Source organism: Canis aureus, chromosome 7, assembly GCF_053574225.1.
Source record: "Canis aureus isolate CA01 chromosome 7, VMU_Caureus_v.1.0, whole genome shotgun sequence".
NCBI classification, from domain to species: Eukaryota; Metazoa; Chordata; class Mammalia; order Carnivora; family Canidae; genus Canis; species Canis aureus.
The window spans coordinates 2,129,152-2,156,010 of NC_135617.1; the positions used below are offsets into that span (position 1 = coordinate 2,129,152).

Here is a 26,859-nt window from a genome sequence, read left to right on the forward strand (position 1 = left end):
AGGGACTCGGGAGAGAACCTGCACACTTCTCCCTTCCTTGCTCCTCTTCTTCCTCCACAGGGCGACATTATCTTTAGCCTACAGACCTAGCACTTCCAAGATATCTTGATTTCTCTTGGTCTAAACTTGTACAGTCCAATATGGTAGCCATTCACCCTCCTGGGCTCCTGAATACCTGAACCAAACTGAGATGGGCTGTAAGTGTAAAATACGTACTAGATTCCGAGGTTCAATACATGTATGAGTTTTCCATTGCTGCTTTAAAAAATCACCATAAACCAAGTGGCATTAAACACTCCTTTGTTAGCTCACATTTCTGTAGCCCAGCAGTTGTGGTGTGCTGTGGCGTAGCCGAACCCTCTGCTTAGAGCCTCACGAGGCCCAGAGCAAAGCCTCCGTAGGCCTGTATTCTTCTCTGGAGGTGAATCTGCTTCCAGGATCATTCCGCTTGTCCGCCAAATTCATTCAGGTTGTCCGTTACAGTTGTTGGTGGGGGCGAGGGGGGTGGGGGTCTCGTTCCCTTCCGGGCTGGCAGAAAGGAGCCCCTTCCATCTCCCGAAGGCCACCCCCATCCGTTGTCCCGTTAGCCCCTCCATCCTTAAACCAGCCACAGCATGTTGAATCTTTCTCGTGCTTTACAATCTTTGACTTCTTTTTCACATCTTTTCTTGCTTTTCAGAACTCCTGTGATTGGATCCACTGCAGCAAGCCTGGATAATCTCCCTATTTTAAAATCTGTAAACTTAATTACCTTTGCAAAGTCCCTTTTGCTATGTTAATGTCACATATTCGCAGGTTTCAGGGATTAGGGCCTGGGAGCCATTCTATTAAAATGCAGAAAAAAGGGGAAAATATTTCATTGACACTTTTTAATATTTCTCTTATGTTAAAATTGTAATATTTTAGATATTTAAGCTTAAATAAGATATATAATTGAAATTAATTTCACCTGTGTCTTTTTACTTGTTTAACTACCGTATATTTGAAATTGCATGTACGGCTCGCATGCTGCCTTGCATCACACTTCTGTTGGTCAGCACTGGTCTAAACCTAGAGGAGGTTAAATCCGCTTTACCATCTTTATAGCCTGTGACACCTGTCCTGTGGACTACTTCTTCCATAAGAAACGCTTCCCTTACAATCACGTGTGTGTGGCCTTACACCTTCAGGACTCCAACCACAATGCAAAAATCACAACTTTCATACAAGACTTACTCAAATAGAGTGATAGATAGAGTGCGGAGATGTAGGTTCAGGGACTCATTTCCATATAAGGGAAGGACCGCAGGCCAACAGGATGGATCTATAACCCTAGTAATTACTGAGCTTGCCCTCTGAGGTTGAGCTTCTTATTCATCTTTTCATTTCTGGTTGTGGGTACAGAGAGGGGTTCTTTGAACGACTATTTGCTCATCCAACTTTTTATCTAGATGTCAGCGCCTGGCTAGTTAAAAGGGGAAAAAAAAAAAAAGATGGCTATCCCCTCTTTCCTACAATGACAAATACTTCCATGCTATAACTGAAAGGATCGGCCTCCATTTAAACTATAAGCCGGGGATCCCTGGGTGGCTCAGCGGTTCAACGCCTGCCTTTGGCCCAGGGCGTGATCCTGGAGTCCCGGGATCGAGTCCTGCGTCGGGCTCCCGGCATGGAGCCTGCTTCTCCGTCTGCCTGTGTCTCTGCCTCTCTCTCTCTCTGTATTATGAATAAATAAATAAAATTAAAAAAAAAATAAACTATAAGCCAAACACTATTTAACATTGAGTCTCTATGAGACAAGAGAGTGTGGTGATGCTCAGAAAAAAAAAAAAAATCTCCACCAAATGATCACTCTAACTAAATGTTTTCATTAACTGTGCTTTCTTTGGCTTCGGTACAAAACCAAACCAGAATCTATGACTGTTTTCAAAACTGGGTTTCGAAAAGATTGTTTTGGATGTGCTACTTTGCCTGGTGTTTAGTTTTAATCCAACACAGTACCAAAATGTTACTAGTGAGTATGTTAGACTCCCCCCGCCCGGCCCACCGCCGCCCTCCACCCGGCAAGCGGGAAGGCTGGGATACCCGTGGGAGTTGAAGAGCCGCACACAAATAAGGTGCAAACACCCCGATGGAATCCTCCGACCGTAGGCAAGGCGGAAACCCTCTCCAAGGGCTCTTTGCCTCTCAGTTTCTGGGTCTGTAGCCGCTCCCAGCCCGAGGTGGGGTCTTGCACACACTAGGCCAACTCACTTGACTATCATGCCCGGCATCAGCTACGGAGCCAAGGACCCTCCGAGGAGAGGCCGGGCTTGCTGAGAAGCACCGGCTGCTGAGTGCTCCTCTCCTGCCGGACATAAACCCGGAGCAAGGCAGATTATGAGAAGCCAGACTCCTCTCACTCACCCCCTGGTCCTTCTCTGTAATCTTCCTGGCACCAAAAGACAAAGAAAGAACAAACACCCATAGGGAGATAATATTAACATTTTTAAATAAAGTCCACTAATTGGGAGGACTCATAGATGAAGGGAGGCGTCCTTCAAAAATCTGTTGTCAGGCCTTTGTGGACTTTATTGCTTATCAGCATTTTCCCCCTGGAGAAAAACAGAACAGCAACATTCGTTCGGAGAAAAAAGCCAATTGTGTTGCTTCCTTTCTTATTACTTTTATTGTTTGAGGTTTCTTTTAGACTATCATGTGGCATTGTGATTTTGAGAGGGGGGAGAAAAACCAACCCCTGGTCTTTCAAACTTAAGAATGCGATCCTAGGCTATTGTTGCCAACAATGAGCTAAAGAGGTTAATGGATCACATACCTGGCAAACAGCCATTCTCCCTCCTGCTCAAATAATATCAGACAACAAACGTTGTGCCGTGGCTGCTGAGCTTATCAGTTTGTCCGAGTAGTTGGTAAATAAGTTTTTCCTGACACGTGAGTCATCCCTTTCTAGAACTCGGCGGCTTTGTCCTTCAGGCTGGGCCCTGACAGTCTACATGAAGTGCAGTTTGGGATCCGAGCGCAGGAGCTTCCAAAGTGATGCTAAGAGCAGGCCTGTGGGAAGGGGCCGGGCCGGCTGTTGAAGGCGAAGCTGCAAATAGGGCGCCTCGCCCGCGCCCATGCCCATGCCCATGCCCATGCCCATGCCCATGCCCATGGCGTCCGACCTTTCCTCCTCGGATCGCCTGCATTGACCGGCTGGAGTCCGCGTGATACAAAGACACGGATGCCGGAGGGAGCATCTCTGCCCTTGTCACCCATCTCGTTACGCGGAGCCTCCTCTGCGGCCCCAGGGGGACCCGCCCGGGGCCGCTGTGACTGTCCCTGGGATGCAGACAGGCCGGCGGGGGCGGGGCCGTGGGATGCGCGGCCCAGACTTGTCCGTGTGCTGCACCTGCACCTGCACCTGAGTTAGCAAGAGGGCTGAAGCCCCAGCAGCCAAATGGGGCTGGGGGGGGGCGTTGCTCATTATCATCATCGTCATTATTTATTATTATTATTATCATCTTTATTATTATTTCCAAGGAAACTCCGGAGAGAGGAAAGTTCATCAATCGGGGGGGGGGGGGGGGGGCGGCGTTAGTTTTCCGGGGCCTCCCGCCTGGGCGGGCGTGGGAGCCGCTGGGCAGCCGCGGGGCCGCGGGGTCCCGGGCGGGGGGGGCGGGGGGGCGGGGGGGCGGGAGCTGCACCTGCGCCTCCCGGGCCTCGGCGGCCGCGGCGGGGCTGCGGGTTGGGCTGCGCGCGGGCGGGGCGTCGGCGCGGGCGGGCGGGCTGGCAGCCGGGCGGTGATCGCCCCCTGCGCCTCGGGACGCGCACAGCAGGCCGCCCCCCCCCCCCGCTCCCCGCCCCGCCCCCCGCACCTGTGCGCCCCGCCCCCGCCTCCCCCCGCCCCCCGCCCCCCGCCCCCGGGGCTCCCGCGGGGTCCCGGCCTGCGCCCTCCGGGGGGGACCCCCGCGCCGCCCCCGCACCTCCCCGCCCCGCGCTGCGGCTGCGGCCCGCCTCTGGGAGCGGGGCGCGCCCGGCGGGGGAGGAGCCGGGGCGGGGCGGGGCGCGGAGGGAGGGAGGGAGGGAGGGAGGGGCGGGGGGGCCGCAGCCAGTCCGCAGCCGGCGGGGCCGGGTTCGCCCAGACGCGCGCGCCCGCAGCCGAGCTCGGGCCGGGACCGCCGCCGGGAGGGGGACCCCGCGGCCCGGAGCGCTGCTGCCCGGAGGCCCTCGGCGCCGCGGGCCCGGGAGGATGCGCGCCGCCCCCCGCACGGCGGCCCCGGGCCTGGGCGAGCCTGCGCCGCGGGAGCGCGCCCTGCAGCCCCTGCAGCCCCTGCAGCCCCCGCCGCCCGCCCCCGCCCCCGCCCCCGCCCCCGCGCGCCGCGCGCCCTGAGCCCCCCCGCGCCCCCCCGCGCCCCCCGCCCCCCGCTCCGCCCCCCGCTCCGCCCCGCCCCGCCCGCCCGAGCCCGCGCCCGCGCCCCGGCTTCCGAAACTACGGGACCAAGTGCCGCCGGGACTGCGGGAGCCGCGCCGGGGACCCAGGTGAGCGGCCGCGCGGCCCTGCACGCCGGGAGCGGGGCCCGGGGCTCGGGGGCGCCCTCCTCCGCGCCGCGCCGCGCCGCACCGCGCCGGCTCCCCCGAGGCGGCCCCCGGGCGCGGGGTTCGAGTGCTGCGGGGCGAGGAGGACGGCGGTCGTCGGGGCGCTGCGCCGGGGCTTCGGGGAGGCCGGCACCTCGCGGTGGCCGCGCTCCGCAGAGTTGGGGGGTCGCGCCCCGGCTGCCCGGGCCGGGGGCTGGGGGCCGGGGGCTGGGGGCTGGGGGCCGGGGGTCGGGGTCCGGGGGCCGGAGTCTGGGGGCTGGGGGCCGCGGCCGCAGGAGGACTGCGGCCCCGTGAACTTGCGGGCCGGGGGCGCCCCATCCCTCGGGGCCCCATCCCTGGCGACCTCATTCCTCCCTGGCGGCCCCATCCCATCCCTGGGGTCCCCATCCCTCCCTCGGGACCCCATCCCTCCCTGGCGGCCCCATCCCATCCTTGGGGTCCCCATCCCTCCCTGGCGACCCCATCCCTCGGGGCCCCATCCCATCCCACAGGACCCCCATCCCTCCTACCTGGCGGCCCCATCCCTTGGGGCCCCACCCCATCCCTGGCGGCCGCATCCCATCCCTCGGGACTCCATCCCTCCCTCCGGACCCCATCCCATCCCTCCCTGGCGGCCCCATCCCTTCCCCGGACCCCATCCCTCCCTCGGGACCCCATCCCATCCCTCCGGACCCCATCCCATCCCTCGGGACCCCATCCCATCCCTCCGGACCCCATCCCATCCCTCGGGACCCCATCCCTTCCCCGGACCCCATCCCATCCCTCGGGACCCCATCCCTCCCCCGGGCCCCATCCCTCCCTGGCGGCCCCAGCCCCCGCCACACGCGCGCACACCCCGACACGGATGCGGTCGCGGGCGCAGAGGCCAGGAGGTCGCGGGGTCGCCGCGCCGCTGCCCCGAGCGAGCGCCGACTCGGCCCGGACGCCCCTACCTGGGCTCAGGTACCCGCGAGCAAGCCCCCGCGCCTCGCTGGCTGCGCTCCCGGCTTGGCTCCCGAGGCCGGAGGGCGCCCGCGCGGGACAGCGGCGGCCCCGGGCCTGCCCCCGCCTCCCCCTCCGTCCATCGCAGAACCACCTTCTTCTTGGAAAACGTTGATCCCTTCAGGGGAGGTTTAATATTTGCAAAGTGCTTTGTATCATATTACTTGGTGGATGCATTTAATTGCACTGTAACTCTTCCCTGATTTATGTAAACTTGGTCTGATAAATAGCAAACAGGGCCAGGCCGGGGTGGCGGCAGTGGGGGGTCGATCTAGCTCCAAAGACGCCCCTTTCCAGGCAGGTTTGCTGGAAGTGCTACCGGCGCGGCGCTTCTGAAAGCTTTTGCTCAGTAGTTTTGACATATTTCAGGGCTTTTTAGACAAATGTGGCCGTTTCCATTTATCTCCAGGGTGTTCGGTTTCTGTTCCAAGAAAAAGTTGAAGTGGAGGTAAGGAAGGAGATCACGCATTTGGATATCAGGACTGTTTGTAAAAGGTATTTTAAGGTATGATATTTTATTGATATCAATGATGTAGCAGATTTTTTTTTTTTTAAAGTTGCCCTTAGCGATTTCTCCGAACGGAGCTCTTAAAAGGAGAAATGAAAAAAAAAAAATGCTCCTTAACCCTTGTTTTCAGATAGGTGCTACATCAACTTACGGGGGAAATGGTGAGCCTAGTATTTAACGCAGTTGCACAGAGGCGCTAGGATGGTGGTTTCTAGGTGAAGCCAGACCTGATGCTTCGATGTTCATACTGGAAGTTGCTCCCTTTTCGGCATCTTTGTGAGGAGGTGCTCCTTCCAGTGTTTTGATTATGCTTTCATCATTGTCCTTCCTTTTTCGCTGGCGTACACAGATGTTTTTGAATGAATAACCTTCTTACTCACTGAATTTTCACTCATTCAAAAAGTATTTGTTGAGCGCCTGAGCACACACGCATATGCAAAGCTAAGCTGGATGTTATTTTAAATAACAAGGAAGGATTTTCGGTAGAAGCAGGATGCTTCCTCCTACACTGTGTAAAAAGAACTGCAAGATCAGGGGCTTACTTGGGGGAAGCAGCGTCTTGCCCAAAGTAGGTGGTCAACAAAGAGCGGTTGACTCAAAAATCCTCCGAGACACGTTAACCGGCCAACTTCGCTGCTTTCACCCTAAAATCGATCACTATTCTTAACGCACCACCTCCCGGAGCCGTGACTCAACCTCAGAGAATTGATGCTGACTTTACTCGTCTTGCTCTTTGTCTGGATACTTTGGAGAAATAGCAGCATCCATGCCCTGCTCTAGCTTTCCGCGTGTGATTTCTGTGGAGCCGTGCCAGACCCGCTACGTCATTAGTATTCATTTATGAGTAAATGCAAATGTTCCTGTTGCATTGAGAAAGTGCCCTCGGATTCATAGAACACAGCATATATTTTGCTCCTTTTTTTCTCTTTACAGTCTCAGAAGCTGTAACGACTCTGACAAATGCGATCCTATGTCAAAGAGCAGGTTAGTTATTTTTATTTAGAAAAAAAAGGTCGCTTAAGATTATTTAAGAAAAGGAGACCCTCTTACGGAAATTCTAGTTGAGAATTTTCTTTAGCTCTCTTGACATGTCTGGCAGGATGGTCTTTTATTTTAGGGACGTTCATTCATGAGTGAAATAACTCTCAAGATAACTTCCTAGTAAAGGGAGCTGGCACGGGAGGGAATTCTTGCTAAAAATGATGCTAACAACTCTGGGAATAGAGTGTGAGCAGTACCGCTAGGTTTGTGCCATTGGAATTATGGGAATGCTTATATATTTGATTGGTTTTTATAGGCGTGGCTTTTTTGGGATTTCTTTGTGATACTTTATTCAAGTACCTTCATATTTCGCGGTTAGTGCAGTTAGGTGAGGAGTTATTGTTTGGTAATGGACTTACAGTTTTTTTTTTTTTTCTTTCAGAAAAGATAAATAGTTTGAAAGAAGAGACCAAGTTGAGTTAAGGGACTAACTATTCAAACCACAGATTCATCTTCTTTCAGGGTTTATCCGCTTTCGGTAGGAGGGAAACTTCAGAACTGAAATAACTGGTTAAACTCTCCACATGACCTAAATTGCTACTATATAGAAAAAAACCTACATTTTACTTTTTCTGCAAATTTAAGATGAATTCTTTAAAACCAGCACAAGTGTAATTTTTTTTCCCCCTCCCCGGAATCTACTCTCATTGTTGATACATTTTGGTCCCTCTAGGATCAGTGCTAGTTTCTGAGAGTCATGATGTTTCCCTAACCTTTATAGCAGAAGTACAGTTAAAGCAAGACATTTATAACTGCGTTTAAAAAAAATCACTGATCTAAGTCAAAAATATTTCAGAGCAGCTAACACCTCACAAAAGTGGAAGCAAATGATGGTATCTGGAGGTCCACAGAAGGTATAGGCAGGATAAATGCAACTTTATAGATCTCCTGTGCAAGCTCCATTATCATGTCTTAATTCACGTTTGGTACAATGGATTGTTTTCCATATATTTTTTTAAAGTTTTATGAAAGGCAACTATGTCAGTTTAAGAGGTGATTGAAGAGTTGGCTTGCCGTTAGCCCGCTTGACCTAGATTATGAATGGGAGGTGGGGAGGTTTTACATGGGTACACCTATGCTTTTAGGTCCATACATGCATATATACTCATACACATACACATGGAGCTTATCTTTATTCATTTATGTTTCCGCATATTTCTGTGCTTTGCCCGATAACTCTACGTAACAGGAAGAGGGTCTCCTTTGTGGCATGCGTAGTTCGTGGAGTCAGCATCCTTTTGAGAATGGTATTGACAAATGCTCACATGCTTTGATGTTAAAAATTGGAGCATATTCACCCCTTTTCTTTTCTTGAACAACTTAATCCAGAAGCTCTCATCGTAATGTTTAATATGTGCCTGCCGCCGTCCAAAGAATTCTCCCAGCATTAACTCACTGAATCCCGCTAGGCACCCAGGCACCCCGCTCCGCCCCGTTTCACAGAGGGGGCACGTCCTTACTGGCCTTGAGAAGACGAGCCAAGTGAGGTGCAGGGGGCCGCAGAAGGGGCTCGGGCTCGGCAGCTCCCGGGCGGCGGAGGCCGCGGTCAAGGCCAGGCCGTCCACCGCGCGGTGCCGCTGCTCGAGGACGGATGCCGGGGCAAGTGCACTTGAACAGGGGCCGAGTGCGGAGCAAGTTAGGTCATATGACAGGTACATCCTGGCAACCGAGATGTGCCACAGTTTTCAACTTTGAGCCAATTCGTAAGGCAGTCCTCAGGAAGGCCGTTGTCCTGAAGCACCGACGTAGCCTGAGCTAGAGCAAGAGCGGGGCTGGGACTTCACGTGGGTTTTAATGGGCTTGATGATTTCCTTAGGTTCAGCTACTTTTAAATTAGGTAACTTAAGGACGGATGCTGTATTTAAGTAGTTTTAATAGCTCAGAGGCTCTGGTACTGAATGTTTTATGTTTCCCATAATATCCTTATAATGGGAACTTCTCGTGTAGAGGTCGATGTTATGTGTCACTTGCTGGTACTCGCCAAAGGAGCGGGAGTTTTTTATGAAAGGGTGAAATGAGCCTTAATCTGTTCTGATGCACAGGGCATACCGTTGGCATCCAATTAATGTTTACTATGTGATATGCTACAAGATGATAGTCCAGAGGTTAAAAAAAAAAAAAAAGTCTTTATATTGCATAGTTGCAAGACTGTGATTTAATATCGAATAGACCTTTTCCTTCCTCATGATCTCAGAACATTACTGTCTGCGAAACCCCGCGGAATAATAATCCTTATGAGACTGAATGGCCTGAGATAGGAAGAGGAGGGCATAAGGAGGGTGAAATAACAAACTCATTAACGTGTTTAAATCTAGAGGTCGACCAAAGGGAAACTGCCGTAATTGTACCTTTAATTTAAAAAAAAAAAAAAAAAAGAAGCATATAAGACGTAATGAGCATTAAGCAAAAGAATCTTTACACTGCTAATGAGCTCGCAGGACTGTCCTATCGTAAATATCAACAATCTTACTAAATGTATGGTTTGGAGAACTATGTATGAACATGTTAACATGTCACCATAATCTCTCTGCCTGTGGCTAACTAGCTCAAGTCAATGGAAGAAAAAAAATCACAATTTCCGCATGTGCCGCAACATAAATAAGGTGTTTTTTTATGGTACAAGTACCGGAGCCAGAGCCGCCTGAACTAGAGGCCCCGCTTCAGGTTTTATGAGCTGTGGGATCTTGGGTAAATCACTTACCCTTTCTGTATCTTAGTAATATTCTCTTAAGTGGTTGTGGAAATGCCAATTCCGGATTTCCATATGATGCGGTACGTGAAAGGAGTAGCAGGGAGGGTGGTGCGCGGTCAAGGCTCAGGAACTCGTAATCGATACCGCTGTTAGCGTCGTCGCCGACGGTCAAGCATAACGGGCCCAGGACCCCGGGCTGGTCTATGTATACGTGTGCGTACGTGTGGGTGTTGCGCCGGGTGTTCGTTACCATAAGACGTAGGTTCTACGGATTCTCTTACTGTCGAGGGAAAGGTAGAAAGAGAAGAAATTCGTGTTCAGACTGGTTCCAGATAAAGGCCTGTGCCAAGACCCGAAATTACACGGAGGCTTTGGGGACAGCCACTCTGCTATTTCCTCTTGCTGGGCCGGGCTATGCATTTTCTTACGGTTCTTTGGAAGATGTAGTTATAAGTTCTAGTTAATGGGAAAGAACACAAGGCATTGTAAAGCATTGAGATATATATATATTTTAAAGATTTTATTTATTTATTCATGACAGACACAGAGAGAGAGGCAGGGACACAGGCAGAGGGAGAAGCAGGCTCCATGCAGGGAGCCCGACGTGGGACTCGATCCCGGGTCTCCAGGATCATACCCCAGGCTGAAGGCGGCACCAAACCGCTGGGCCATCAGGGCTGCCCAAGCATTGAGATATTTATATTTATTTTTATAACCAATAGGAGTTGAAGTATTAGGACACGCAGAAATTTCTTACTCTTTTATGTCTATTTCCTTTTTTAATATTTTTATACCATATAGAGTTTGTGGTTTAGGGGTAAAAACGCTGTTTTCTAACTCTGGTCGTTAAGCTTGCATAAGATAATTGAAAAGATTAATTTTATTCTTAGATTTTTTATTTTTATTTTTATTTTTATTTTTTAAATTATATTTTTTTTATTATATATTTATTTTTTATTGGTGTTCAATTTGCCAATATATAGAATAACACCCAGTGCTCATCCCGTCAAGTGCCCACCTCAGTGCCCGCCACCCAGCCACCCCCACTCCCCCGCCTGGGAATGTGAACTGGTGCAGCCACTCTGGAAAACTGTGTGGAGGTTCCTCAAAGAGTTAAAAATATTCTTAGGTTTTTTTTTTAATTTTAAGTTTTAATTTTTATCTATTTTTTTAAAGATTATTTATTCATGAGAGACACACAGAGAAAGAGAGGCAGAGACCCAGGCAGAGGGAGAAGCAGGCTCCATGCAGGGAGCCCAACGTGGGACTCGATCCCGGGTCTCCAGGATCACACCCCAGGCTGATGGTGGCGCTAAACCGCTGAGCCACCCGGGCTGCCCTATTTTTAGTTTTTAAAGATTGATTCATCTGAGAGAGGGAGAGGGTGTGTGTGCGGGGGCCAGGGAGGGGGGCACAGAAGGAGCGGGAGAGAGAGAGAGACCCTCAAGCAGACTCCCTGCTGAGCGCTGAGCGGAAGCCCCGACACATGACTCTGAGGTCATGACCCGAGCCAAACCAAGAATTGGTTGCTGACCCAACTGAGCCAGCCGGGTGCCCCTCTTGTTTTTTTGTAGCTTATTTTAGTTTTGGTAGGTATCTGGCTCTCCTCACTTTGCAGATTTAGAGACTTTAGGAACTAAACTTCATGTTTAGTTTGTTGTAATGAGTGTACTTATTTACCCCCTTTTCTTTGGAAAAAATAAATGATAATAACATTTAATTAATATTTACTCTGTACCAAGCATCCTACAGGTCCTAATGCATTTCAGTGTTACTACTATTCCCATCTCACAGATGAGGAGACTGAGGCCCAGAGAAGGCCCGTAGCTGGGGGAGTGGGGCCATGATCCAAACCCACGCCGTCTGGCCGCAAGCTCCCCTGTGCCCACACCAGCAGCCCTCTCAGTGGCATTGAGCCCCAGAGCACCATCCCTGGATTTCTGGGCCTTGAAACTCATGCCTCCCTACTCCACTGTGTCCTTCCTGCAATAAAAGAGGGATTTATTTTTAATAAAGTGTAATTTGTTGGCTTTGTCATATCGCACTATTTTCCAATGTATATGCAACAGCCACTAAAGCAAAGAATGAGACCATACTAATTTTTAGTAAACTGTTGGATCTATTTTTAAATAGACTTAAATAGGTCTGCCAAGATCCTGCTAAATAGTTGCATCCGTGCTTTGTATGCAGTGGTAGGGAACTGATACTCGGTGCTAGTGGAATGTCTTCATCTGGTGAGCCAGCTGCCTGTGGGCTGAACTTCCTAATTGCCTTACTTTTTCTGAGCTGAATGAAATAGTACAGGATCTGGGGCATTGGAAAAGGGCTTTTCTTCCCAGGGATACAGTGTGGAGAAGCGGAGAGGCTCAAGGCGTTGGAGCTGCAGGGTTCCTACACGTGTGCACGTTCCTTTCTCTTTAGAGCCAGCAGAGGCCCAGAGAGCACTCACTGAGCCCCCGGCGGACGCCCCATCCGAAGGGCAGGGCTTGCTGGGCCGTGTCCTTGTTCCCTTCACTTCCACGGTGTCTGGCACATGGTGTGATGGGGCAGATGCAGGGCTTCCTCCCGTGGGCATTTCAGAGCCTGGCGAACAGAGCTGAGGGATCCAGGCAGTGGGGACGCGGGAGAGAGCCAGAGACGGGTGCACGAGGGATGGATGGGCCAGCAGGTGGGTCGGTAGCCAGCGGGGCTCCTTGTTTCCATTTCCCTTGTAGTCCAGCGCGGCTGTGTTGCTCCTGCCCCGTCTGCACCACGTGCGCGGTGCCCACTGAGCCCTGGGGTCTGGCTCTAGAGAGAAGACCGTTCTCGCTAGTTGTCCTGGTGGCCGGCTCTAGCACAGCACAAAGTCCTCGTCTTAGCCTCGACTATTGCCCGACGTCCTACAGAACTTCAGGATAAAGTTCAAACCTGTTCAACATTCAAAGCACGGGAATCCCTGGGTGGCTCAGCGGTTTAGGGCGCCTTCAGCCCAGGGCGTGACCCTGGGGTCCCGGGATCGAGTCCCACGTCGGGCTCCCTGCATGGAGCCTGCTTCTCCCTCTGCCTGGGTCTCTGCCTCTCTCTCTCTCTTTCTCTGGGTCTCTCATGAATAAATAAATAAAATCTTTAAAAAAAAAAAAAACATTCAAAGCTCTGTTTTTTCCGTCCGGTGTTTCTGCAATTCGGAGATGCGAGGCCAGGGGTGGCGAGGGTGCGCGTTCGCACGCCGGGCCTTTGCACGTCCCACGCGCCAGCCTGGCCCAGCCCCCCCTCACCGCTTCTGCTTGCTCCCCGTCTCCTTCGGGCAGCTGCCGACCCCCACCCAAACCAGGGGCTGGCTTCCCGCGCCTCCCACCATAGTATGGACTCTGGATCCTGGTCCTCAGGGGCTGCCTGGTTTGTCCGTGGCCTCCCGGCACGCGTGCACGCACCCTGCTCCCGCCCCAGCCGCCAGCTGCACCTCCGGGGCCTGGCATAGGGTCTGCAGCAGCAGAAGCACTAAATACATCTTTGTTTTTTGGAGAAATAATCATTGTATGTTTCCCTCCGCCTTACTTCTTCCCGCCTTCTTCTTACTCGCTGACTTGTCCACTGATGTCGGGATGTCGGAACACACGTCTTGAGCAAGGCCTGAGTCGCCGGCGGTGGGGTGGGTGCCCAAGAGGCCAGTGGCTCAGTCCCTGCTCTCCAGGAAGGTGCAGGGCCAGAGCAGATCCAGCTGGGGGGGGGTGTCCGTGCGGTAGATGATGGGGGTACAGTGGGGACGCAGCCGGAGGGAGAAGCCCCCTTCGGCCTGAGGTGAGGGAAAACCCGCTCCCCGCCCCCAGCCCGTCCCCCTCCAGCTTTCTCAGCGTCCGTAAGTGGCATCTGTCCAGCAGGACTGCTTCCTTTGAAGGGCCCATTTAGGTCTCCGTTTCTCCTGTAACAGTCTATAGAGAATTACGCAGTTTTAATCTTTATTTCCTACCTATAAGACTAAGGAAGCTTCCGAAAGTTCCTTAACAGGCCATGAGCTCATTTTTTTTTTTTTTTTTTTTTTTTAGTTTTTCTCCTATTAAATTCTTTTAAGTATATCTAATAATCCTGTGATTCCTTAACGGTTTCTCCTTGTAAAGCAAGACACTTCATGTTTAACCAGCTATGAGTATTTACTGAATGAGAGATGGAAATTTCTCTTCTAAGATTTGCGACAAACATGAAATTAAGTTCTTTGACCATGGGCAAAATGGAAAATGCTGTAAGACCAAAGGGTTAGCTGACAATGTATGATAGGCACAGTAACGTCTTATCTAGTTCTAGAGAAACAGGAATAGAAATCGGTATCAATCAACAAACCTATACACACACACACACATAATCTGTTTTTATTTTATATTTTATTTTATTTTATTTTATTTTATTTTATTTTATTTTATTTTATTTTATTTTATTTTATTATTTTTTAAAGATTTTATTTATTTATTCATGGGAGACAGAGAGAGAGGCAGAGACCCAGGCAGAGGGAGAAGCAGGCTCCACGCAGGGAGCCCGACCTGGGACTCGATCCTGGGTCTCCAGGACCAGGCCCTGGGCTGAAGGCGGCACCAAACCGCTGAGCCACTGGGGCTGCCCCTATAATTTGTTTTTAGACCGGGAACAAAGAGGGGAGAGAGAGAGAATCTCAAGCAGTCACCAGGCTTGATCTCATAACTGAGGTCATGACCTGAGCCAAAATCAAGAGTCAGGTACTTAATCGACTGAGCCACCCAGGTGCCCCTAAGGATGTTCAGTAGGAAGCCTTTCTATTTTCTTGAATTTTTGAAAAAATATTTTGTTTATACTTATTTTTACTTATTTATATCTATATTTACATTTATTTATTTAAATATTTTATTTATTTATTTATTTAAATATTTTATTTATTTATTCATTTCAATTTATTCATTTATTATTTATTGAGACACAGAGAGAGAGAGAGGCAGAGACACAGGCAGAGGGAGAAGCGGGCTCCCTGCAGGGACCCCGACGCGGGACTCGATTCCAGGACCCCGGGGTCATGCCCTGAGCCCAAGGCTGACGCTCCACTGCTGAGCCTCGCAGGCGCCCCTATAGGAAACCTTTTTGGATGTGTGTGGCTATTCCCTGGTGAGTAACCAAACATACAAATGAGATAAGAAATTCCCTTCAAAAATACAAATACAAAATTATCTTGAAAGCGTAACATACAAAATATAACCGACTACTCTCTAAGAAGACCGATACATGTAATATGGCATCTAAACCGTGTTTTGGCGGACTTCCTTTAGTAAGGTATCATTTCTAAAATAAAAAATGAAAACGATATTAAATACTACGTTGTTTGCTTCCCCCGAAATACACGAAAGGATGGGTTCCTCCTGTTCCCTGGTTGTACAGACGCTGCAGTCCCGCCGATGCCTTAAAGCTGCGACAGGACCAGGTGCAGTATGAAAGAACCAAGTTAGTCCCGTTTGCCGTCAGTTAGAAGTTCACTTTGAAATTTTTATACTGTTGTCAGAATTTAAGTATATTCTGTGTTAAAAGCTACCTTAGTTAAGGGTGTATATTATAGAGGCACCGTGGGTGGAGGGCTCAGCGGTTGAGCGTCTGCCTTGGGCCCAAGGCGTGACCCCGGGGTCCCGGGATCGAGTCGCGCGTCGGGCTCCCCGCAGGGAGCCTGCTTCTCCCTCTGCCTGGGTCTCTGCCTCTCTGAGTCTCCCCTGAATGAACACATACAGTCTTTGTAAGAAAGGGCAGAGCACGTGTACGTCCCCGTAAGTGGTGTTCCGCTGGGTGTACTGCCTGCCGTTCCCATCAGCGCGTCCACGTCGCCAGGGTGCACGCGGACCCCGTGTCTGGACCCGCGCAGTCCTGTTGCCTTGACGGACGGCGCGCTTGGATTCCTGTGTGAGCCGGAGGCTCTCCGTGACCCGGTCCCCATGCATGACCATCAGGGTCCATCGGCAGCTGGTCCCCCGCATGCACGACATGCTCCGGACACGTTCGAAGGTGAAATGTCAGGAAGCCGAACGGGAGACGTGTGCGCTCCAGGTGGCTGGTCGCCCAACCCTGGCCGCCCGGGGGGAGCCGCTCGGCCCGCGGCCCCGGGAGCCCCAGCCGCACCCCCTTGGCTCCCCCGAGGCCCCGGGGCGCACGTGCTAGCCTGTGTCTTGGGCCTCTTGTACCCAGTGGGCGTGAGGAGGTGGCCTGGGTTTTCTTCCTGCAGACATAGTCCGGTGGGTCTTGGGTCCCCCGGCTGGTGGGAGGGAGCCCGATGAGGAGACCAGGTGTCTGGGTGTGCACCCGGGGAGCCCGGGGTGCAGGTGCAGGTGCCAAGACAAGGCCCAGGGCCCGTCCCTGCCACGCCACCCGGGAGGCGACCACCCCCAAGCCGTGCTGTGTGCACTCCAGCCCCCGATGGCCCTTGGTGGCTCGACCCTGCCACCCCCCTCCCCCCCCCACTAGGAGGGGAGCCAGTGGTTCCAGTGCTCGCTCGCAGGTCCAGCCACGGCTTCCCGAGCACCCAGCATATCCTGGGACCCCGGGATCATGCCCTGAGCCCAGGCTTGCGGAGGACAGACCGGCCCCTGCCGAATCATCACGGGGTCCCGCAGGCGCCCACAAAGTCAGCGGCCGCCCTACAGCCCCCGCTGCCTTCCCAGTTCTTCCCTTTGAGTAAACCCGACTTCGGGGCAGACAGAGCACCTGACTCTGTGAACCCAGCGAGGGCAGCAGGCGACTGGGTGATGGGCACCGAGCATGGCACCTGACGGGACGAGCACTGGGTGGCACTCTGGGTGGCAAATTGAATATAAATTAAAAAAAAAAAAAAAGACAAATGGGAAAAACAACACAAGAACCCTACTTCAGAGGAGCTGAGTAGCTATTCGGTGTGTGCTTTCTTCTATAGAGATGCTGATGGCTTCAAATCTTTAACATTTTGGTGTTTTAGAGATACGTGGAGTAATCCCAGGATTCTCAACAAAGGACGTAAGAGCTCACGCCACCGGGAAGGGAGAATTTACGGCCTCTCCGCTGGGCCTTGCATCCCTTGGGGTGGGTCCCAGGGGAGAGGGTACAAGTCCGTGCCCTTTCCCTACTGTATTTCAAACATACATTCTACTAGTTCTCCCTCTTTCCATTATTTTCCATCGGGAAGGATTTTTCTAAAAAATTCTCTTCCTTTCGGTCTGGGAGGAACAACCGAACTATCAGTTGTATGTGAATACTGTGCCGTATGCAGAAGGCTCGCTGCCAGATTTGTGGGGCCCTGTAAGGAGGGGATTAATTACCCGGTGACCCGCGGACCACGGATGTTGGGGAGAAAACCGAGGGGGAGAAGGAGGCCGGGGGGCGCGTGGGAGCCCGGGGCGGGGGGGGGGCAGCCTCTGCCAGCCAGGCTCTCGGCCTCCCTGTGCGCCTTCCCCGTCGGGCCTGCCACCCGCATCTCTTGGCTCCTTGAGGCCCCGGCCTCCCCTCCCTCCGCCCCACATTCCTTTGAAATGTCAAGGGAACTAAAAGGGGAGGTGGAGGCCGGAGCTCTGCCCCCGGCCCGGGGGTCGGGCTGCCGCGGCCTTGTCGCGACGACCCTGGCGTCGGGGACACACAGGGCCCCGTTCGGAATCAGAGGTGATACATTCGTGCGACGAGCAAAAGCCGTGCATTTCTCTCCCGTCTGCAAATTTCGGAGCCCCGAGCCCAAGTCGAGCCTGTTCCCGGGCGAGACCTGCTGGGGCGTCTGGGAAAGGTCTAGAGGGCAGCGTCACCCACCCCGGCCGCCCGCCCGCCGCCGCCAGCTGTCACAGTGACCCTCCGACTGGTCCGCGTGCGAGAACGAGGAGGAGCCTTGCTCCCGAGCTCTGCGTGACGGGTCAGGGCGGCGACGTCGCCGGGCTTGGCTTCACCGACGGCTGACGCTTAGACTTGGGGAGAGAAGGACCCCTGACTTGCAGACTTCGTTACTCGGCGGCAGGTCCCTCGTTCATCATAAAGAGTCAGAAAAGAGCGAGGCCCCGACCTGGGCAGTCGGGGGGGGGTCACCTTGCCCAGCCCCCGGTGTCGGCGTCGGGCCCATCCTTCATGGCTTGAAGTAGAGCCCCCGCAACAGAGCCCTCTGACGAGCAGCGATACTGACGGCTGCGTCCAATTAGCGCGGGTTCCTGCTCACGACAGTAAAGCCTCACTGCACGTTTGGCGCTGGCACGGGCGGTGGAAGAGGTGCCTTTGCTGCCTCGGGACGACGGGACCTGTTTTCTGTGGTTGCAGGTCCCACCACAGCCCGCGGCGTGGGGCTGCCGTTGAGCGTGTGCGACGTGGGAGTGTGTGCATCGCAGGGGGAGGGAAGACGGCGACTGTGAGAGCGGTGGAGGGACAACAGTAAGTTGTGCAGGGGAGAAGAGAGGTCCACTGGCCCCCAGTCCGTGGGTCGGGGGGCGGGGGAGGAGGTGCCCGGACCGTCTCGGCCCGTCCCTTTACGCCCTGGGCCACTCCGCAGCCGGTGCCTGTCTTGCTGTCGCCGTCAGTCTTCCGAAGGATTTCAAATGACGAGGCCCGGACATCCCGGAGGGCGGCAGGCGGCAGGGTCGGGCGGGGGCCCCTCCCGGACCTCAGCGGCCTCCCGGAGAAGCCCAGGGTGCCCGGGGCTCGGCGGCAGAGCGCGGCCCAGGCCTAGGCCGTGACCCTGGGGCCCCGGGATCGGTCCCCAGGGGTCCCCCCGCATGGAGCCTCCCTCTCCACCTGCCTCTCTCTGTGCCTCTCAGGAATAAATAAAATCCTTAAAAAAAAAAAAAAAAAAAAAAGGGACCTTGGAGAGCAGCAGCACCAATGGACGCGCTTGGACTTCGGTGGCACCTGCTGTTTCCGTTACTTGAATCTAAGACTCGGGCCGCGTAGACGCATCAGCGGTTTGTGGCTTTATCAGCAGAACCAGGCCGGGAACTTAACGTACCTTCTCCCGCTGGCGGAGCCCAGGTCTGAAGCACTTACGGGAGGCCCCGGGTCCCGCAAGAAGAGTGATGTCGCACGTCCGGGAGGCGTCTTTGTGCGACGGCCTGGTGTGTCTCCACGGCGCTGCTTTAAGTTGTCTCGAAGGCATTTATTTTTTACATCGTAAAAAATAGACTCCGTATAATGCACTGCCGTCTTGTAACTTGCCGTTATAAGGGCTGTATTCCTAAAAACTTATGTATCCATGGCAATGAGAGGCAAGCTGAATACGAATCAAGGAATCCTAAATTGATTCTCCAGAAAAAAAAATTTCCATCCTCAAACTGGTCAGCAGAGTTTCCAAACGTAACCTTTTTTTTTTTTTCCCTCCTCTGCCCCCACTCACCCTCTAGTGGACGTAAGGGCCGAAGGGGCACCCGGGTGGCTCAGGGGTTGAGCATCTGCCTCTGGCCCAGGTCGTGACCCTGGGGTCCTGGGATCGCATCCCATATCGGGATCCCTGCAGGGAGCCTGCTTCTTCCTCTGCGTGTCTGTAATGAATAAATAAATAAATTCTTAAAAAAAAAAAAAAAAAAAAAGAACGAAGGGGCTGCCCCAGCCAGTGTGCAGCAGGTAAACAGTGGGGATCGCCCAGAGGACGGGGCCGGCCCCCTAGTTTGATACTTATCAATACGCACAAGGACATGTGCCCACAGGCTGTGTTCACAGCCCCAGACCGGGCACTGCACCATCTCCGCTTCCACTACGTGTTCTAACTAACAAAGGTACTTAAAAGAAAAAAAAAAAAAATTCAGGAGCACATCTCTCGTTCCAAGGAGCTTTTGCAAAAAAGTAGATTCTGAGAAACAGCATTTGTATGGATGCTAAATATAACGATGTAACTGAGCGTTTAGTTCAGACCATTAAGAGTTATTTTGATTATTAAACTGCAAAACTTCGCTAACATCCTAAATTTAAAGCCCTGCCGAATCTTGTAATATATTGGCATTTAAATCCTATTAAGAATAGAGGTTTTATTTTTATTTTGTGCTTTAGAAGCCAACCAAGAATAGAAGATTATTCACTGAAAACAGTTCATAGGATTCAAGGACACTGACTGAAAAGAAGTATTGTCATCATTGAAACTGGGTATGTTTGACGACTGGATGTTTCGACGATAGAACTTTCCAAAATTAGATCTATAGATTTGGAAACTCTACCCCCCCCCGCCCCCATCTGCTCTTAATTACGGTGCTAGCTCATAAATTAGCACTGAGGAGTAAAGGCTCCAATATTCTCTTTTAAGAACATCTTTGACTTTTAATATTGTCATTATTCAGAATTCCGTGTCTAGTCGTCAGGCAGATACTCGCCGAGGGCCTCCCGTGGGCCGGAGAGATGAGCAAACAGTCCTCGGGCTTCTCGGAGTCCGGCGAAAAAGCCGATGATTACATTACGATTAAATAAAGACGATTTCATTGTCACCTCTTCCCTCCTACCAACTAGAATGTAAACTCCACTGAGAACAAGATCTTTTTTGTTCGCCGACACACCCTCAGGCTGCCAGAGTGTTGGCTGCACCTAGTACGTGCTCAGTAAGGACTTGTCGAATGAAATCCTGGTTTTAGGACATATTAAAGAAGATGCGCCGAGGAACAAAGAGGAGGCTGTGCCGGAAAGGACCAAGAAAGCACTTCCCGCAGTAGGTAAACCTTGAATTCAGTCTAGAAGCTCTCAATGAAAAATCACTTGAGCGAAGCCGATAGGGGCCTTCGATACTTGCTTAAAGCTGAGCGGGGTTTTCTTTTTCTTTTCATTTATTTTTCTTTTTATCTTGAAACACGTCTCACATCGAGTCAGAGAAGTATCACTTTGATGGCCAAACTAGTAAGCCAGCGGTTTGAATCTCGGGATGCAGCACGGCTTCTCGAGACCCGCTTTTTTCTTTTCTTTTTTTTTTTTTTTAAAGATTTTTATTTATTCATGAGAGACACAGAGAGAGAGGCAGAAATCTCTGCGTGTGTTTCACCCACACAACAGCCATGCCCAGAAGCCCTCGTCCTTGTCTGCTGACTCCTGAGGAAACCGTCCTCCAAACCCAACCCACCTTCACAAGGAAATAACGCTCTCGTCACGTCTCTGTCCCACCCTGCTGTGGAACCAGCGCCCCACATTCCTATCAAAGTTGGTCTAGACTTCACATTTTTAAATGGGAATCAGCCTTTGTTATGGAGCCTAGGTAACTTTGTGGTTCCTTTTTTTTTTTTTTTTTTTTTTTTAAGATTTTATTTATTCATCAGAGACACAGAGAGAGAGAGAGAGAGAGGCAGAGACCCAAGCAGGGGGAGAAGCAGGCTCCATGCAGGGAGCCCAACATGGGACTCGATCCCGGGTCTCCAGGATCACGCCGTAGGCCCAAGGCAGGTGCTAAACCACCGAGCCACCCGGGCTGCCCTCTTTGTGGTTCCTAAATAGGTTCTTGTTTTAGCCGTTGACCAGTTGTGCCTGGGTACGACCAACCCCATCGAGTTGACCTGCTAGAATCCTTTCTGCTCCAAGCCGTATCTGCCGCGGCGGATTCACAAATCATCTACAGGTGCTAAATGTAGCAAACTGTTCATTGAGAAAGTAGGGGATTGGGCTGATGCCTTCATTCAAGGTTCATTTCCTGCTGCAAGGCAACCCAAAGGGTTTTTTAAGTCTTTGTTTAAATGTTCCTTTCTCCAGATTGTTGGCCTGGAACCCCAGCGTAGACATTTTCTAAATGTGTAACAGTCATTTCCTAGTTTGACAGCGCTTCACTGACTGGCCATATGACTAAAGTTGGCCTGTGCTCAGTCGTGCCCCTGACGTTGGGTAAGACGCGTTATCTGCAGTTGGCATCCCTAGGAAGCATAGGAGTGGTGATCCCATAGACGGGTATGAGTGAAGGAAGGCTACCATGGGGGTTTGCTCAAGTGCACAGATCTATTCCTGGGCCATCTGCATGCTCTTGAATATGCAGGCCAGAGTCTTTTTTTCGGAATGTTTCCATCCCAAGAGACTATTGACAGACTGTGCATCCAGTTGTCTCAAGAACTGGCATAGACTTTTCCTGGAGAAGGCAGAGGACACAAAGCAACGTCAGTAAGGGACAAGTGATGCCCAAAACGCACAGCGATACAGTCTGCCACGCAATACCCTAGCTCTTCTTCTAAGGGAATTTATTTTGATGTGGGCAATATCTGCAAGAAGCGCAGGAGAATCAATCTTAGCCTACATAATGATTAAATAATTTGGGGGGGAAGGGTGTTCATTTTTTAAAACTTGGAGTCGGAGCCATCAAACTAATGTTGCATCAAAATGTTTGAGGTCCAAGGATTTTGTTCTGTTGTACTGTGATTGAATGTCAAAAGCCATGTGTAAATGATGAATAAAAGTGATGAGCTGAAACCAGAAACCAACCCATGTTAAGAACTACTTGCCCCTCCAGGGCCAAGTTAGAAATGAAAGTTTTCAGGAAAAGACATTCGCGGGAATGCAAGGGTAGCTCCCTTCACCTGATGGAGAATCTTAGAAGCTTCTCGATTTTTTATTTTTTGTCACCTAAGAATTAAACTGGGTGTCAGTGCTACCTGCCAGCTATCGTCTACAGGGAGCCAGGGCGTGTAGGCACTTCAAGAAGGTGCATTTTACGCGCAGCAACGACGATAGCGATGCACAGTATCTCTTCTGTTAGGTGGGGTTTACATCCTACAAACTCCTTGTCCTGCCTCTTTGCAAATCTCACACTCTCAGGAGCTAAGAAGGAAAGGAAGAAGTCCGTGCCCACTGGTGCACCTGCTGGAATCGGCTCTGGATGGTCTTTGTTGAACTTACTCCCCACTCAGCATCCCTTCAGAACGGCCGTCTGGATCTCTTTGGGCCTGGCTAAAATTGCCTTGTTCTGGGCACCTTTGAAATTACCCTCTGTTGCAAGTTAAGGTCCAAAGTCTGATACTAGTTCCTTAACTCACCCTAGGGCTGCCCCTAGCTTTAGACTCTGGATGATTTTGTGTCCTTTAGCTTCCTATTCCTTGTGTAAAGTAAATATAAGCAATAGGATTTGTCCTCAGGTGAGCAGCCCCTGTGTGCCGTGTCCTGGGTCAGGCGCTCCAACACGCCTTCTCTGCTACCTTCACAAAAACCCAACAGAGTCTTCCACGCTCCACTTCCATAGAATAGGAATTGGACTTGAAGTTAAATCGCTCAAGGTTGAGCAGCTAGGAAGAGGCAGAGATAGGAATTAAACTCCTGCGTGTCTGATTCCATAAACTCGTGAAACCCCTGCCACCTGTCATATTACCCACGACAGGTCACAATGAAAAAAGTGCTTTGAAAACAAAACAAAACAAAACAAAACAACAACAAAAAAACAAAACAAAACAAAAAAACAAAAAAAAAAAAAGAAAGAAAAAAGTGCTTTGATTTCTGAAGATGAAATTTAAGTATCCCCGTCCTGCTGGTACTTATGAGCCATTGAATGTTTTCCCTGTATCCCCCCTTTGCACACTTAGTAGTCGTCCAAATAAAGGTCTGTAATCTCTTTACGGTTACATATCATTAAATAAGTTACTTTTCTCTAATCCCACCGACAGTCCTGCTTTATGGTTTTGGTTTTGTTGTTGTTGTTGTTGTTGTTTTTCTCTTGCACCTTCTAGGTAAACAAGCTCCCTTTCTTCATCCTGGTGTCTGACTTCTTATCCGCACATGTTAGTCAGGAATAGGCTAGGGTGTGCTGAGGTGACGAATGACCTGATGTCACTGATCTCACGCCTCGGACATTCACTCCTCCCACCGCCACATTTCCATGGCTGGAGGGCTCCCTCCGAGGGGCTGTGCTCTGGGACCCAGGCTGTCAGAGCACCATCCACGGGGACCCTTGTTCCTCTTTTAGTGCAGGGAGGAGAGATCACAGTGGAGGACGTGCTGGCTTTAATCCCCCCGCCCCCCAGAAGGGACACAGGTCTCTCGTATTCATGTTATTATCCCAACCAGTTCCTCTGGCCAGCTCTGACGCGAATGAGGCAGAGAAATACAGCCCTTCCCCAGGGAGGAGCAGCAAAGACCTGGGAAGCCTAAGACCGTCCAGGGCATTAGATACGGATGCTTCCCACTTCTCACAACTACTGTGTATCTAGTCTTGTTAGTGACTAAGTCAAAAAAAAGAAAAGGAAGGAAGGGAAGGGAAGGGAAGGGAAGAAGGGAAGGAAGGAAGGAAGGAAGGAAAGAAGGAAGGAAGGAAGGAAGGAAGGAAGGAGAAAGGAAGGGAGGGGAGGGGAAGAAAGGGGAAGAAAGAGAAAGAAAGAAAGAAAGAAAGAAAGAAAGAAAGAAAGAAAGAAAGAAAGAAAGAAAGAAAGAAAAAAAAGAAAGAAAGAAAAGAAAGAAAGAAAGAAAGAGAAAGAAAGAAAGAGAAAGAAAGAAAGAAAGAAAGAAAAAGAAAGAAAGAAAGAAAGAAAGAAAGAAAGAAAGAAAGAAAGAAAGAAAAAGAAAGAAAAGAAAGAAAAGAAAGAAAAGAAAGAACCTTCATAGAGATTGAGAAGGTGTAGAAAAGGGAAATGCCTGCAAGGAAATCTTCTCAAGGGCTCTCTTAGCAGCTTCTACAGAAATGACCTCCAGGATTCCTGTCCTTTCACAAATAGGTTTCTTCACATCTATTACTTCTGCTAAAATGGATTTGAGTCATTATCAACAGGGAATTTATAGGCTTCACTGTTGTCTTTTGAATTTAGAATATATATTTAGAATTTGGAATCATTTTCTCTGATGTCAGTTCTGCGACTGATTTTTTTTTTTTTTAATGTGTTACATGAGCAAATGTAGATTGTAACTATAAACACCGTGCAGGGAGAAAGCAGGCCCATCTGTCTCTTTCAAACTTGATTAGGGAAGGTTGTGCAGACCATACTTTTAGGATGGTCTTAAAATTAAGGTTGAGTTGCTTTGAAACCAGTTGACTACCATAGACTCCTTCATTCTGAGGGTTAGGATAAGACAAATGGAAAACCTGTACGCATTCCCAAAGACGCCTTATGCTGTCACTTTAAAACCACATTTATTTTTTTGGTTGCACAGGAAATGCACTTGCAGGGATAGAGAACGTTCCTTCTCTGACTCCGGTGATAGAAATTTTGAAATGGCTGGCAACTCTGGGAAATTTTGGAACGGCTAACAGAATTTTGGCAATTCTATGGGAAATTTTGAAACGGCTAACAGTTCTATTATTAATAAGGGTTGAACTCGCTACCAGGGGGTGGCCTGCGGACTGTCAAGCTTTGTCGAAGGGAAGAAAGTTATGTTATTTTCATCTAAATGATAGAAGAGTAAATTCAAAAGTGACTGCAAGGAAAAAGTGCCTTTTTCATTTGTTGTGAAGTCTGATCTCAATAACGAATGTGGAAGACTGTTCGGTGGAGTCACAAACTTACTGAATCACTCCGTGACCCACAGGCACCGGACTAGCCTCCCATCACCACGGGGAAATAAATAAATGCCAGACAGTCCAGTAAAGAGTCAGATGCTGGGTTAATTGAGAAAGGCTCTGGCAGAAAGCCTTTAGTGGCTTTGATGAAGAAAAGCTTTCAGGGAAAAGAAAGGAAATTCCAGGTCTGTTTATGAAAGAGCAAATGGATTTTGGCCTGGAGAGTGCGTCAGGTGCACAGGTCAGGCTGTTGCGGGTCCTCTGTTGGGGACTTCACATTTTCAGTCTCCCCAGTGCTGCTGGGTGGGAGGGGACGGGGGTCACAGGAGGGCTAAAAGGAGGCTTACAGCGGTGGGGTGACTTGCCCAAAGTTTCCACTAGGACCCCGGGGGGCCAACAGGAATTAAATGCATACATCCGTGCGTCCCTTCAGCAAAGGCTTATCGAGTCCTTTCTGGGCACCATCCTGGGCACCGAGCATGTGCAGTCAGCGCGCGAGCAAAGAACCTTCCTATCCTAATGGAGCTGCTATTTCCACGACATTCGTGGTTTTTTTATTTTGTTTTTCACTATTGGAATGTTGGGGGATTTTTTTTTTCCAAATGAAATCTCATGGGACCCCTTCCCCCTGGACACAAGGCAGAGGGAGACCCAGGCACTGTGCTCCCCGTGAGGACAGGGGAGCGGGAGCCCTCGCGGATCGGTGCCCCCTCTGCACCTCCCTGCTTCACTGGCAGGTGCCTAAGCCCCTGCGCCCTGAGGTTGTGGCCACAGCCGGGGTGGGGGGTGTCGGGGAGGCCAGGGAGCCCACACGCTGGGAAGGCCTGAGAAGTGCCTGAAGGAGTAAGACCCGGTTAGTACGGGGTGGGGTGGGGAGATATCCAGGAGCCAGCAGCAGGGCTTTGAGGGAAGTAACGCAAGGCAAGGAGACCCTGCAGGGGGCTGTTTCCGAATCTGCCTGAATTAGTGAGACAGGGGTGCACACCGAGGGGATCCAGAGGATTCAGGGGGGTGATGAACTTCCGTATAAGCTGATACCCTACAGAGACATGGATTTGAGGGCACAGGATAGGTTTAGGAATTAAGGGAATCTGGGTACACAGCCTGGCCTCGGTACTTTGTAACTTTGGTCGCATTGCTGATTTGACCCGAACCTCCATTTCCTCACCTGAAGAATGGGCATAATAAACCTATCTACCTGGGTGAGTTAAAGGTAATGCATATCAAACCCCAAGAACAATGCAGCTGCCTACAAAGTACCTTCCCATCACCAGCAATTTATGAGATTTTCTAGGGAATGTCTTTTGTGTAGTTAAGAACAAGTTCTGTTAGTTATCTGTTATTATCATTATTATTCTTACTATTATTGTTGTCGTTACCACCACTATTTCTTCTTCTCTAAGAAGAGATGGGATGCAATAAAGAAATGATTGGATCTGATATGCCGTCTATTATTGTGAAGGGTCAGAGACAAGAAGATTCTCAGCCTGATTGGGATAATGGTGCAGCCGTTGACAAAAAATTAGAATCCGGTAATTACATGCATGTGTGCAAAGGAACTGAAGTATGTCTATTGCAATATTGTTTGTAGTAGCAAAAAACTGGAAAAACGTAAATTTCCATCAGTGGGAACTGATCAAATAAATTAAGCTATAGAATACTATAAAACCGAAAGAAAGAGTGAGATAGGAATTTAAATAAAAATATGTAATGATTTCCAACATAGTTTTTAACTATAAA

General features: G+C 50.7%; 1 protein-coding gene across 5 annotated transcripts in view; it reads left to right on the forward strand.

The window, feature by feature from the left end:
* The first annotated feature begins 4,412 nt into the window (after nt 1-4,412).
* HS3ST5 (heparan sulfate-glucosamine 3-sulfotransferase 5) overlaps nt 4,413-26,859 on the forward strand; it is a 254,478-nt gene continuing 232,031 nt past the window's right edge. For 2 of the 5 annotated variants that reach the window (XM_077902702.1, XM_077902708.1), the window contains exons 1-2: nt 4,419-4,500; nt 5,948-6,043. The gene's annotated coding sequence lies outside the window, so the exon portion shown is untranslated. Of the gene's footprint in view, nt 4,501-5,947; nt 6,044-6,979; nt 7,031-26,859 lie in introns of all 5 variants that reach the window. The other 3 variants (XM_077902703.1, XM_077902704.1, XM_077902705.1) reach the window with 3 other exon arrangements.